The sequence below is a fragment of the Mytilus californianus genome, unplaced genomic scaffold, assembly GCF_021869535.1.
Source record: "Mytilus californianus isolate M0D057914Y unplaced genomic scaffold, xbMytCali1.0.p SCAF_10, whole genome shotgun sequence".
Lineage (NCBI taxonomy): Eukaryota > Metazoa > Mollusca > Bivalvia > Mytilida > Mytilidae > Mytilus > Mytilus californianus.
Window position 1 is genome coordinate 42,834,970 of NW_026262582.1, and position 15,208 is coordinate 42,850,177.

Genomic DNA, 15,208 nt, shown 5'->3' on the forward strand with positions numbered 1-15,208 from the left:
ACGATTACGTCGCCTTTAATTCATAAGATGTAATCTTAGTTGTGCGTATAATTAATACGCGGGATTACACATAAAAACGACAATTCGCATATCACAAAAACACATTTCACACAATGACAATTATCAATTTACAGAAAAACGGCATTTTACCCCATGACAATAATCAAATAACAGAAACACACCATTTTACTCCATGACAAGTAGGATATTACAGAATCACGGCATTTAATACCATGACAATTTTCAAATTACAGAAACACGATATTTCACAACATAACAATTAGCAAATTACAGAAACACATCATTTTACACCATGACAAGTAGCCAATTACAGAAACACGGCATTTTACACCTTGACAAGTAGCCAAACAGAAACACGGCATTTGACACCATGACACAAGCTTGGAAATATATAGCAATGATGGATGTATTTATAAGCTAATGATTGAAAGGTATATACCAATGAGACAGCAACCGCATGACTTATTGCACTAAAAATTACAATTTTCTGCGTAAAGTTGTCGCTCATATCTAATTCAACTAAATATTATCGTAAAATGATAATTTTTGTTTAGCACATAGCTTCTTTGTTCACATTACACAAGTATAACCAGAATAATTGATTCGTTATATTCCGATCCTCTACATGTACGATGGCTACATTAAGTCACGAGTGGGAGAGTAGATCACGTGGAGGGACTGAATTATTCAGGTCATTACTAGTACAGAATTTTTAGTATCTTAATTACGGATCTGGATTAAGTCGGTGCAAGAAAGAACTTTTTTCCTTAAAATCGATCTTGGATGCTTTTCTTCAATGATTCCGAACGTTGATAGTTTCATGTAAATAATGTACAAAGTCATATATTATTCCTCCGAGTTATAGTTAAATATGTGTTTGACTGATCTGCATTAGACAACGACTATGTGCGCCTTCATCAGAAAACTCTTAATTCAATTGTGTAATGAAACAAACGAAAAACTTAAAAAATGTAACAAAATTCTCGATGTTTTGTTGTTATAATTTTGTAATCACAATACTGCTATTGTTTTGTACTTAAAGTTGGTTGATGCAATTATATCGATCGGTTTGATTATGTCCACGAGCTCTAATCTAGTAAATAAAAAATCTTTTTTTTTTTGATCTTCAGGGCGATCAATTTAGAATAACAGTTTCATGAATATGCAATTATCATTTGTACGATTTCATACTTAGAAACACAATATGGAATTGTTTTTCAATTATCCAAAATCTTATGTAATCTATTAACTGGTAAAGAACGGAGCCTGGTTAACAGATAATCTCTGCCGATGTTTTTTGAAATAGTAATTAGGTCCGAAATATTTGTATCGTGAGTACAAATTTTTCTCTAGTTGCGATTTATTCTACGTCCATGAAAACGGATTTACCAACAGTTTAAGAAATTGTATCCAAAATGTTAACAGAATCGGTTCTTGATACATTACAAATTCCCATGATAGTATCGTTAAGACCGAGCGGATAGACTGTCTGTATTTTTTAATCCAATTCAAGTCAATTATTTTCCATGATCGTACACATTTTGAAAGAGTTCCAGGTGGTAAAGTTGAAATAATCCCTTCGTAAAAACTACAGACGCAATTAAGAGTTGATTGACCGTTATGATATACCTGTTTCACGAATAACGAGAGAAATGTACCAAATGTCAAAACCACATTCCCATCCCTTGAATGTGACCTAACGAATTAAACTTTTCACCGGGTTTGTATTTACATGAGCAACACGACGGGTGCCACATGTGGAGCAGGATCTCACTTTCGGAGCACCTGAGATTACCTCTGGTGTTTGGTGGAATTCTTGTTCCTCAGTCATTTCTTTTCTATGTTGTATTTTGTGAACTGTTGTTTGTGTTTTAGTCTTTTTCTTTTCTTTTTCTTTTTTGCCATGCTGTTGTCAGTTTATTTTCGACTAATGAGTTCAAATGTCCCTGTGGTATCTTTTGCCTCTCTTTTACATATTTTGAACAGATAATTCAATTTTTACGCTAAGTGAATGTCTGTACTGAGAACAAGAAAAACAAAATTATATATAATAAAAACATTAATAGATATGAGAGATTTGTTTTACATATCATTTGTAATTTTAAAATGTGCACATTTTCATTAAAAATAAGTACCAAGATTTACATATTTTTATTCAATTTGGTAGTTTATTTACTAAGTATCGAAAAGATATATGTGAATGATATTTTCATCGAATTTGTATTAGGCCTCACTACATGTGTAATGTGGTTTGATACCCCACCATAATGTTTAGGCCTTCATTGTCATTCCTACTTGTTCGACTAGCCTTTTTATCAAAGTAAATTGCAGATACTGTCTAGTATGTATGACTATTTTTAAAGCATTGTTTGCAAAAAATGTGATTTCATTGATAGACGGTTGCTGATTACAATGACGCTATTAGTTCCAGGGTTCCTAGTGAACAAGTTGACGTCATCTCTGTGTCATAAGTAGATTACAATAACAAGAATGCAATAAAACACAAAATCCAAACACGGCAATACAAAGCATATAACGTAATTTTGGTTCGCAAAAGATGTTTCTGTTCTTTGCGTTTGTTTGTCTAGATTACCCAGACATTCGACCTTTGCTAACAAAGTCGCTATATTTTTAGCTTAGTACATGTTGGTGATCGAGATTAGGAATGTATGTTCAAGGTGATCTGCAACTTACAATCGTTTAAAGATTAATCTGTTACAGATTATTGCATCCGACTCATTTACAATTTAGATTGATATACATGTTTAAGGCTTGAAAAAAGTAAAATAACAAAAATACCGAACTCCAGGAAAATTCAAAACGGAAAGTCCCTTCTCAAATGGCAAAATCATAAGCTCTAACACATCAAACGAATGGAAAACAACTGTCATATTCCTGACTTGGACAGGCATTTCCTTATGTACAAAATGGTGGATTTGACCTGGTTTTAAAGTTAGCTAAACCTCCCACTTGTAGTTCCGTTATATTGACAAACATTTTGTGGGCAGCCCAAAGAGACGCAATAGGCTAATAATATTCTGTATTGTCATATTCACAAATTAAACAAAATAATAATCAATGGCCAAAATGATCTGTGAAGTGTTTTTATAACAACTTATTCATTTACGGTGTATGAGAAAAATATTCGTACACTCTTAACACTATTTGTGCAAATAAATTTCTTTTTCAGGAATTTGAAGGTCCTTGCAAAGGTCATGAGTGTAAACTTAATGAAATTTGTCTATCAAAGGCACCAGTGCACATGTGTATTCCGTTATTTGCACAGTATGATGAAAGTGAAAATCGTACGTTAAATTTGAATGTTAACTCAGCATAGTTACCAGGATTAAAATTTTGTTATTTAATGCGACCTGTAATAAAAAATTGAAAAACTACTTTTTGATAAATATTCCTAAAGTAATGAACATAGAGAAGTTCTCACTCGGACACACACTCCATAATCTAGTATATTATAAGAGCATAAACCTAAAACAAAACCTTTAATTATTCTTTTGTTTCAGACATATCGACGTTGACAGTCGACAATGGCGGCTCGTTAGGTGGCTGGAGTGATATAGAATATTGTTCAGAGGGACACTTTGCAATAGGATACGCAATGAAGGTTTGATAAATATTTGTTCAATGTGATTTTTTAGAATAAAAGTCGATATTTTCTTTAATATTGCACTTTTATTTTTTATGATTTATGAATTCAATTGATTAAATCATGTAAATAGATAAAAACAAATTAACAAAATTAAACATAGATTTTCCACTAACACCAAATTCTCGAAAAATCTAAAACAGACATAATAAATGAACATTAATATATATATAATACATAATTACTTAAAATCAAATATATAAATATTGCAAATTAGGAGTACGAGTATCTTGAGATAAAATACTGAAACTTTACGAACAAACATATCATATTAAGGGCGGTCATTACACAACATTACATTCGAAATAAGTAAAAAACAAATCCTGAGCCGCTAGAGAAAGGAAATTTTTTCGGACTAGTATATTTCGCACGAACCCATCCTCAATATGATAAATATCTTTCTTTACATCGAATATCAATATAGATCGTTAAACATTCGAAATTAAATTGACTATTCTTTGGCTTCCTAAGTAAGCAAAATACTTGCTTTTCATTAAGAGCACAATTTATAGGGCACAACAGGCATATACGTGTTGGCAAATACCACGACAGAGATGCCAAAAAGGCATATTATGATTCATATAACCCGTCGAAGATGGAAATGCACAAAATTATTTTATTTTAGAAAATACATGAACGATGCACTATGTATTAACCGACCAAAAACCAGGATACAAATTTAATCATATGTAGTGTTTTAATATTCATGCGGAAAAAAATCCAACTTTACACTGAATTTCAGTCGGAGTGGTCATCTATTTCACTCTCTCTTCAGCATCATATTTATTCTATCATACTCAAATATAAAGGACCTATCATGATTGATTGTAGCAAGAACTATTTCAGCGTCCTTTGGTCGCTGGTGATTAGTTGTCTCATTTGCAATGAGAACACATTTGTTTATTTTTTTACATATGCTAGACTTTATTAGTTTTAAATGTGACATGATGTTCATTGTTAACTGTTGCGCACGATGCAGGCATAGAAAAGTAAAACAAGGAGCAGAGGTGTTTACATAGTTTACCATAAATGAAGCTGCAAAGCCCCGGATATCCAAGACAAAATGAACTCCCGATTAAAGTTAATAACATTAATCGAAAAACAATTATGACGGAAAACTACTAACGTGTCTGTTGACATGAAATATTACTCATACAGTCATACTTACAAACTAGCTGTTAATAGACGTTAAAATGTCCAAAAATCTAAGGACCTCTAATCACGGGAATATATTACCTTTGCTATATTTGGTGAAACCTTTCAGAATTTTTTGTCTTTTATGATCTTCAACTACGTACATGATTTAGTTTCTTAACTTTATTATTCGAGCGTCACTGTTAATTCTTTTGTAGACGTTTGGTGTACAAAATCATAAGGACTTATAAGCCTGGTAATACACTGAGTTTTTCTTTATAACATGAGATAGGCATTTTATAAAATTGGCGGGGTTTCACTTTTTTTTTTTAACTCTGAGTCGTTCATAAAAAGCTTAAAATTGAATTCCGTCTTTGCCGACACACTTGGATGCTCCACAGTTATCAGTAAACTGATATACAACGACATCAAATTAAGAAGCCCTGGTTTTGTCTGAAAGTTGATGGAAGGAAATGATAAAGTATCTTACTTATAATCGATTTGCAATAACCTTTACATTATATTCGTTAATGAAAAAAAAACCATTTGATTAAATTCGTGCGTTCAAAGCGCTTTTTCTGGATTTTTCCTCGCCAGGATAGCTCTAACCTAACCAATTGAAAACCAAGGATATATTATACTAAAACACGTGAAAAGCTATAGGATCAAAAGGGACCTTAAATAGAAAAATCCTACTAAGGTCAACTTTGTCTGAGGATGTTGGAACCTAAGTTTTTTTTATCACTAGTAAGGTCTTAGTCTATCAGAAGAGAAATACAAAAAGTTTGTAATAAATCATTTCAGTACCGAAGCACTGTCTATTTAATGATGACTACCTTGGGGATTAGCAGCCTACCAGTAGTGGTATCCACCCAGATCTAACAAATGCAAAAAAGACTTGATAAAGTTTGTAAATCCAAAGCTTTTTCCTGGGTATACCGTCATTAGGAACGTTAAAACTCAAACATTTGAAAGCCGAATAAGACTTCAAAAACTTCAATTTCATTATGTTATGGCACTAGTAAAATGTGTAAATAGTAGTGAAATCTTTGCAGTGTCCTTTATAATATAAGAATATGACAAACAGTCTTTTTTATCTACTGATTGAAATTAGAAAAAGAGGTGTTTCTATTAAATTATTTAATTTTACAACTTTAATAGCTTGATGTTTTGGGTTATTTCTGATTACTTTTGTTGTTGGATTGCTGTTTCATTAATAAACTCCATATCTCCTTTTAATCATATATTGCGTCCTTTTGTATCTTGTTTCATTTGATACTTATTAATCTTCTTGGATTACTTTTTTTTGGTTTCGAACTCCACTTATGGTTTATCAAATGAATAAGATGCATCATATTAAATGTGGTTATATGTTGTGAAATTTGTTTTGAAATACTATAATCCAGTTGGCTCTCCTTTGTCATTGTGTCTTTTTGTATAGTATGTATAATGTTATTAGCTTATATTAAGCCGTTCATTTTCTGTTATTTTGTTTCGAAATTAGTTACTGTGGATTGATTCATTACTCGTGAGATAACAGTTTTTGTTGATTTTGTGGGTATAGGTGAATCTCGACTTTAAATGATCAACGAAATACACATTATCTATAGGTCTGTATGCAGAATTTGGCTAAATCACGAAATCAAATTACCAGGAAAATACAAAAGAGGGACGAAAGATACCAGAGGGACAGTCAAACTCATAGATCGAAAACAAACTGACAACGCCATGGCCAAAAATAAAAAGACAAACAGACAAATAATAGTACAGATGACACAACATAGAAAACTAAAGACTAAGCAACACGAACCCCACCAAAAACTGGGGGTGATCTCAGGTGCTCCGGAAGGGTAAGCAGATCCTGCTCCACATGTGGCACCCGTCGTATTGCTTATGTTATTACAAATCCGGTAAATAGTCAATTTGTGCACGATCCTAGAAAATTAGAATACATGAGATAAATGAATAAACAATTTCCCGCAGTCCTTAAAAGTTTAATTTTATTGGATGTTGATGCGTACATATTGTTCCTTGGTCTGCTGGTTGGTCTATGTTTTATTTGCAATATGCCATTTGTCATTATTTTTGTATTTCTAATACTACTGGCTAAATCATGTCATACATCTGCGAGTGTACAGCAAGTCTAAAAAAAAACGACACCGCTACTGAACCAGATTTTTACTGATATGATGTTACTAAGGGTAAACACTTTCCAATTTAAGATATCAAGGATGCAAAATTAGCTCAAGGATATCCCCACGAAGTGCAATTGTTCCGAAACAGGATTTGATAGTCTATTTTTTGTTATTTTTTTTTTGTTATGGTTAGTTGCAAACTTCTTTGGACACGTTTACAATATATTTTGTGTTTTGAGAACTGCTGATGAATACTAAATAAAAAAAATTTTAAACCTGCATTGTATGCTGTACAAATTGATTTTTTACTAAAAGATTGAGTACAACCAAGGTGGATTTTATTATTTGGAACTCTTGTTTTAATGAATGATTGAAACATTACAGATATATTCGGATGTGTGAGGATTTGCATGGCTGCTGATGCATGCATATTAGCAGACGCTTACCATGTCGACGCACCGTTTCTCAAAAACCTTTTGGACTTCATACCATTTACTTTATCCTTTATTATTGTTTTAAATATAATAACGCTTTTACTTGCCTTACTGATACAACAAAATATGTCACTTTGATATAAATTACAGTGTGTTAAAAAGATATGTTCCGACCAATTGAAATTGTTTTACTATATTGAAATTAGTCATTAAATAATAACATTGTATGACATAACATAACTTCGGATTTGCAACACGGCTCACGTTACTGGTGAAGCATATTTAACTTATTACACAAAGAAGAGTTACAGATCATCCCGCAACTTAAATAGTTTCATGCTGTTTAGTTTAATGTTTCTGTGTACTGAACAATTTTTTTTTATGATATGCCCTATAGACATGGTCTTTTCCGATAATCTTAACATGCATATATATATGGTGTTGATATTTCTTATTCTGAGTTTGTTTTATATCGCCTGGTACACTTACAATTTGTCCTGTCCATAACGATGATATGTTCAGACGAATTACTAATGCTATCGGATTCTTTTGTAAATTATAACATGTATAAATGAGAAGCATGTAACAGTAAATAATATTTACAGGATATAGTCCCTTTGCCCTTTAACGATTATTGCACGTGTCGTTCTCAAATATCGACCATTGTGTTATATCAGTCTCTACAGATACAGAGTTAAGATGTGTATTATATGTTTGCTTAATTTTGTTTTGTTCTGATTTGGCGACGTTATGTTTGTTCGTAAATTTGTAATTTTTTTAATGGTTTTTTAATGGTATTTTTTTTATCTTGTTTCGGTTTGATACTAATTTTTGCATTTTTGTGCAGATTTTCCATACAAATAAATCAACCAAGATACCAGGCTGTAATTTGTCACGCTAGACGCGCGTTTCTTCTACATGAAACTCGTCAGTAGCGCTCAAATCAAAACAGTTGGAAGGCCAAATTAAATATGATATTTAAATTTAAAAATTATTTGATATGTAGTAAAGAGTAGCAAGTAAAATAGTGAGCCAAGGTGTTGTCAAAGAACATCTCGTATTTTTTTGTTTTAATTCCAACGGAAAGTACCAAGATCAAATATATAAATTCTTAGTGTCTACCTTAAAAACAAAACTAGATCATACTGAGTTAATATAAAAATTCTATGTACTGAAGCTGTGTATCTTTTTTTATATTTTACAGTTTTCCCTTTATATGATTTTGAACTATTTTGTGACTCTTTGAATGACTCGGTATTTGCACATCCAGCAATCGGGGACGGGTAGGGAGGGGCCTCGGTGGCCGAGTGGTCTAAGTAGTCCAACTACTGTATCACTAGTATGTCAACACTGAGGTTACGGGTTGGCAGGTGCGCTCGACTCCAATCTTGTCTGTGGTTCTCTCCGAGCACTCCGGCTTCCTCCGTTGATAAAAACTGACCAACACGAAATAGCACACTAGTGATGAAAGTGGAGTTAAACACTTATCAATGAATCAATCCCGCAATCGTTTATTTTGGCTTTGATCGATCTAGGTCCTGGTGGTTCCAGGGGTGCGATTCGAACGCAAAAGGTTTTTTACATTGTTTTCTTAATTATGTTTTTCCTTGTAATTATATTTTACTTCATTTGTGCTTTATCGAGAAAGTGTTTACTTGTTCGGCATTGTGTTTAATAAACTGCATGTACTATCAACTACAAAAACATTATGTCCGTTTAAATATTTTTGTCAGTTGTGTTATAATACGTCATAAAATGTTTAGCTGAATAGTTTGTTATACAGTTTTTAACATATATAAAGATGTTTAATTTCCGAATCGATACAATTTTTGATATTAACCTTGTACGGACAACCATTGTGCTCCTAACGCAGTTTAAATTGAGGAGAAATGTTTGTATTAGCAAATGACATAATATATCCATAATCACAAAGAGACAGATACAACTGTAGAAAGGATTTAAAACACCTGGGAGAAATTGGAATCGAATACTTACAACGTAGTCAAAATGACTTGAAAATTCATTATCAAGTTAAAGTTCAACATATGAGGGAATCGATTGGTGTCCTTCTCTTTCTTTAAAAATAACGCCTATGCTGTAAAATTCTCATGAATTAAAATTTTCTGTAATTAGACAATTTCAGTATTCTGTACATCCTTTATTTCTGTAATCAGTATCATATTACCTTTTTGTTTTATTGTCAACATGTATTATTTATACTCTTGCACCCCATTATCCTCTATTCTTTATATTTTTTTCTAATTTTCTCTATTCATTATATCATTTGTCTATTATTTTCTATTCTGTAAACTCCATCCAGACCCTCACATATGTACGTTTATTTTTTTCTTATCACCTTTGATTATTCCTATCGAAATAACAAAAAACATTGTTCACCGTTGGGTGTGGGAGAAACATTCACGTACAATTCAGGTTCTACATTGAAATTAGAAAATGAACTGTTTGTAATAATTATATTTGTATGCTATTGATTTGATATTAATAAATAAAATCTAACTTTCAAAACATTAGGATGGTGCATCGAAGTTGGTTGTGTGTCTATTGACGGAAATTCTTTTCGATTAAAGTAAAATACAAAAGGTTAAAAGATGAATAAATGCTAATGTTAAAAATGGTTACCAGGCATGTCTTTATTGTGTACTCGTTCAATCAATTATTCTCATGAAATAGTTTATACTTCAATAGCAGCTGTTGTTTAAAATATTTTTTTTTATATCTTTTAAAAATTTTTGTCTACCTTAAGGTAGTATGGGTGTCTTTCGCCATCTTGGATTGAAAAAAAGCAGAGCAAAATAGGTCCAGATTTTCAATCAAGTCAGCAAAATTTGATGCCGGAATGCAATTAACTAATGTGAATTTTCATTTAACGTATTTAAATGAACAAATTTATAAGATTTTAACTTATAATTACTAATATTTTACAAACGTGAATTATTTTTGCTTGATTTTCAATGTTTTTAAACTGGCATATTAAGGAGAGGTAACTCTGAAATAGTACATTTTCAAAAGGAATCTACATGAAATTTTGCTATTTTATGTTTTAGCAGGAAAAAATGTACGGTGACCCTATTTTTTCTTTTGATATTCTGAAATCCATTTTCTAAAAGCTATCTTCTTGTATTTCATTTTACAATTCTATCATTTAATTTAGCTTCTATTCACATAATGATGTTTTTTCCTGTATAATCCATACAAAGTGTGTCATTTTTTCACAACCTGTAGCTTGAGAAAAAGCTCGGTGACCTATCATTTTTAGTATCTTTATGAACATTTCACAACATATACTATGTTTTGGCAAAGTATGAACAAATTCTATCATTTATAATGTATACTCCCATACCACCTTAAATGTTATATATAATTGTTTTCCCAGTTTTGATGACGACGTATGTTCCTTTAAATCAATATTACACGACCTGCATGTTTACAAAGGGAAGGTATTTTTCAGAAGATGCTTAGGTCGTGAAGAAAATTAATGTTGTTCATATGATTAACTTAAATAGTACGTGATGTCTGGAGATCAATCAGTAATCGATACATTATAGCAAACCCTACATGTGTCTTTTTGTAATGTGTGTCTTCAGATTTTAATCTGATGTATTGAAATGTACCCACATCTTCCTCATATTCCCTGTTATGATAGTTTGCTTCTTGTGATTTTAATGAACACTATCTTCCCACATGTTTCCTTTTTTTTATTTTTAATCTTAATATTGTTGAATATATTAGACGAAAAAATTGTATCAATATTCTGGGTACTATTTCCAAACATACTGGTTTTTTTTTAAATCATAAATATTAATATATTCATTTATTTATTTATTAAAAAAATACACAATTTATACCATTTTTAATTTTATAATTATAGCAATATATGAACAATATAACATAACGGCTCTGAAAATTTATCATAGTTTGTGAATACCTGAAAAAGATGAAATTTAGGCTTGTGGAGCTATTCAAATAGAACAGTTATTTCTGTTTAAAAAACGATGTCGGGACCAAACAAAATAAGATACAATTTGTATTCTTCATATAACACCCCATCGCATAGGATTGCTTTATGCAAATGATACCGAGATATTTCTGTTCATTGGGGGAATAACATTGATGACTATATTTTTATAGGTACCGTAATATTGCATATCTGTAATCGCTTTTAGAAATGTTGAATTTTTTTTACAGATCAACGGTGATAACTCTGCTGCAAATTATGTCAGATTTAGTTTCAGAAACATCGACAGGCCTAGTTTAGGTACAGCATTGGGAACAAGTGGAAGATTATGAGATTATGGTGCATGGAGTGAGGATTGCGCAGTGAGGTCAGCTATCTGTGGCCTTAAAGTAAGGATTCAGCTTCCCAGGGAGGAAGCATTGATTACACTGCTCTAAACGATATTCAATTCTTTTGTCGCAAAAACAAATCTTAACTTGGTCAATTGATTTAAGCTTTATTTGATTTTTGTGTAAAAGTAAAATTAACATTTATTTTGATTACTTTCCTAATTTTATCTTTGTAGCTTTTTGAACCTTGTCAGACTGAGTGTTTTTATTGAATTTTCAATTAAATGACGCACACTGACGGATCAGATGGTTTTGTTCATGTTCTTGTTCATGTTCTCAATGTTTGTCAATGCATTCAAATACAATGTTTTTAAGGCAAACAATGTTACCTGTTAACCAATTCTATATTAACCAGATCATTTAAGGGGGTACAGAACACCTAAGGGACTTAACTCTTCAAAAATCAATTGTACGTGTTAATCACAAACTATTAGTCAAGAGATATCAGGCTTCTCAATGGTCAAAATAAGTATTTGTCGAACTGCTATATATCCAATGAGATTATTCCTGCAAATTGCGTTTTATAAAAAAGATTAAACAAGCCAAATCTATTTTAGTTAAAGTGTTGGTTACCCACCTTATGCTTTTGGTTTGCACTTAGGAATTGAAGCAGCTACAAAATATTCAGGTATATCATGATACACTGTGCTTCATAGTTTCAGCATATTAGCCGCATCCTCCTTATAGAATATGATAGGTTACTAAAATTGAAATTGATGTATACATTGTAGTTGCAAAAAAATACTGGAAACATTTGCCAATGTGTTTTATATATATATCAGAATTGGCATTTTTTTCAAATGAACAGTAGTTAAAACTAGTGAAAAAAATTTTAGTTGATGTTATCTTGTTTAAAAAGACGTTCTTTTCATTACTTTAACAATTCTTAAGGTCAAAGTACTGTAAATGGGCTATGTCTCAGATTTTAGTAGACTTTTGCATACAACTTTGGCACGTAGAATTATAACTAAAAATCGAAAAAAATGTATTTGTTTGTTTTATTTTCTGAAATGTTACTGATTCAATTCTTTCAAAATAGGTTAAGCACATAAAATCGTTGAAACAGGTTCTTTAGTTTGTGTTAAAATCATCAAATTTCCAATTCATAATCCAGATTTTTCGTAAAAAAAATATGTTTTTGATACATAAATTTCCTTTTTGTGGTAAACATTATTCAAAGTGGTGTTCTAGAAAAAAAAATTACCACAAAACATCAAAATAAGAATAACGTCATAGAGTTGTAAGCCGTACAATGTCAATATTTGACGTTTTGCAATACCAACTATGTAGCAGATTGGTAAACACAACTAAAACGAAGAAGGTGACAATATGATTATTTCACATCATTAAAACGGGTATTTATGTATAATTCTTTAGAAAAATCTATGGAATCCTATCCCTCTTGCATTACATCTCCTGTAGATTAATGTGTAGAAACATGTGGTTGATCTGTTGTAGAACTATTCTTTGTTGATTCCTCAGATGTTATTATATCTGGTGTTATATAACTAGCAGACGACTTCGGTTGTTCGCTTGTAAAAACTTCAGTCGAAAAATCTCCAGGTGTCATTACATTTGCTGTTATTTCATCTGTAGACGCCTGTGGTTGTTCTGTTGTAGAAATGTCTATATTTGAATCCTCAGATGTTATTATATCTGGTGTTATATAATTAGCCGACGACTTTGTTTGTTCGCTTGTAGAAATTTCAGTCGATAAATCTCCAGGTGTCATTACATTTGCTGTTATTTCATGTGTAGACACCTGTGGTTGTTCTGTTGTAGAAATGTCTATATTTGAAATTGCAGACGTTATTTTATCTAATGGAGTAGAGGTAGCAGACAACTTTGGTTGATCGCTTGTAGACATTCCAGTCGACAAATCTTTAGTTGTCACTATATTTGCTGTTATTTCATTTGTAGACGCCTGTGGTTGTTCTGTTGTAGAAATGTCCCTTGTTGAATCCGCATATGTTGTTATATCTGGTGTAATATAATTAGCAGACGACTTTGGTTGTTCGCCTGTAGAAATTTTTGTCGATAAGTCTCCAGGTGTCATTACATTTGCTGTAATTTCATGTGTAGACACCTGTGGTTGTTCTGTAGTAGAAATGTCTATATTTGAATCTGCAGAAGTTATTTTATCTAATGGAGTAGAGATAGCAGACAACTTTGGTTGTTCACTTGTAGACATTTCAGTTGATAAATGTTTAGTTGTCATTAAATTTGCTGTTATTTCATGTGAAGATGCCTGCTGTTGTTCTTTTGTAGAAATGTCCCTTGTTGAATCCTCAGATGTTATTATATCTGATGTTATATAATAGACAGACAACTTAGGTTGTTCGCTTGTTGACATTTCAGAAGATAAATCTTCAGTTGTCATTACATTTGCTGTTATTTCATGTGAAGTCGCCCGTGGTTGTTCTGTTGTAGAAATGTCCCTTGTTGAATCCTCATATGTTATTATATCTGGTGTTATATAATTAGCAGATGACTTTGGTTGTTCGCCTGTAGAAATTTCAGTCGATAAATCTCCAGGTGTCATTACATTTGCTGTTATTTCATGTGAAGACGCCTGTGGTTGTTCTGTTGTAGAAATGTCTATATTTGAATCTGCAGAAGTTATTTTATCTAATGGAGTAGAGATAGCAGACAACTTTGGTTGTTCACTTGTAGACATTTCAGTCGATAAACCTTCAGTTGTCATTACATTTGCAGTTATTTCATGTGTAAACGCCTGTGGTTGTTCCTTTGTAGGAATTGCAGTAGTAGAATCTTCAAATATCATTTTATTTGCTGTAAAATAATGTGTAGACGCCTGTGTTTGTATTGTAGTTGAATCATCAGATGTTATTATATTTGCGGTCATAGAATGTGTAGACGACTCTGGCTGTTTTATTGTAGAAATTGCAGTAGTAGAATCTTCAGATATCATTTTATTTGCTGTAATATTATGTGTAGACGCTTGTGTTTGTTCTGTTGTCGAAATTTCACTGATAAATTCTGCAGTTGTCTTTGAGTCTGCTTTAGATAAATGTGTAGACGTCTGTGGTTGTTCTGTTGTAGAAAATTCAGTAAAAGAATCGTCAGCTGTGATTATATCTATGGTAATTAAATGTGTAGATGACTGTTGGTTTTCTGTTGTTGAAGTCACCTTAGCTGACTCCTCTGATGTTATAATATTTGTTGTATTAAAATGAGTAGACGACTGTTGTTTTTCTGTTGTTGAAAGTGTAGTGGTAGAATCTTCAGATACCAATGTATTTGCATTAGTATTATGTGTAGACACCTGTGGTTCTTCTGTAGAAATTTCACTTGTAGAATCTGTAGATGTAATTATATCTGCTGTAATTAGAGGTGTAGATGACTGTAGTTTTTCTATTGTAGAAATGCCCATAGTTAAATCATCAGATGATAATAAATCTTGCGTAGACGACTTTGACTGTTCTTTTGTAGAA

General features: G+C 31.8%; 1 protein-coding gene across 1 annotated transcript in view; it reads right to left on the bottom strand.

The window, feature by feature from the left end:
* LOC127718168 (serine-rich adhesin for platelets-like) overlaps positions 1 to 15,208 on the bottom strand; it is a 199,855-nt gene that overhangs the window by 40,940 nt on the left and 143,707 nt on the right. The gene's annotated exons all lie outside the window — the stretch shown is intronic.